This window comes from Eurypyga helias, unplaced genomic scaffold (assembly GCF_000690775.1).
Source record: "Eurypyga helias isolate BGI_N326 unplaced genomic scaffold, ASM69077v1 scaffold4731, whole genome shotgun sequence".
Classification (NCBI taxonomy): domain Eukaryota; kingdom Metazoa; phylum Chordata; class Aves; order Eurypygiformes; family Eurypygidae; genus Eurypyga; species Eurypyga helias.
This window is the reverse complement of record NW_010228797.1, coordinates 7,147-7,819: the sequence shown is the minus strand read 5'-3', so window position 1 is coordinate 7,819 and position 673 is coordinate 7,147.

Sequence of the window (673 nt, the reverse complement as noted above, 5' to 3'; positions counted from 1 at the left end):
GCTGACGATAAAGCCGTTCCTCTCGGCTCTGGGACGTGTGCCATGTCTGCTTTGTGGCACCCACCCCAGCACCGCGGCGGTACGGACCCCCTGCCAGGACCACAGGACCCTTTGGTTAAGGTTGTCTTGAAATAGCACCGCTGGATGGTAAAGCCTGGGAGGAAAAACCTCCGAAAGCCAAGCTCTCCGGATGAAACGGGTAGACAGGCTGCCCTGGTTCTCATCTTAGAGCCATGTCTCTGGCTCCAGACAAGCTGCCCCAGCTCAGGACCCCTCTTCTTTTAAAATACATATTAGTTCATTTGTAGAGCATCTAAGCCTTCCGCAAATACTCCTGCTGTAATGGAAATTATTCTTCTCCAAACCACAAGGGAAAATGCTTGCTTTTTCCATCCTTGCCTCCATCCTCTCTGAAGAGCTTAAAATCCCCGGAGCACTGGCAAAGGCACACTCAGCACATGGCACCTCAGTCCCCTATGGCTTATCCATGCTGATTTAGCCAGCGGGTGGGATAACCAGACCCTCAAACCCCGCAACGCATTCCACTCAGCCCTGCTGCTCCTCCAGCGGCAGGCAGGCACCCTCCGCCCCCCAAAACAGTCCCCTGTCTCCCCCAGCACCCGTCGGCAAGGTAGGCAGACCAAGCGTGGGGTTGTATGGCTTTGCTTTGGGC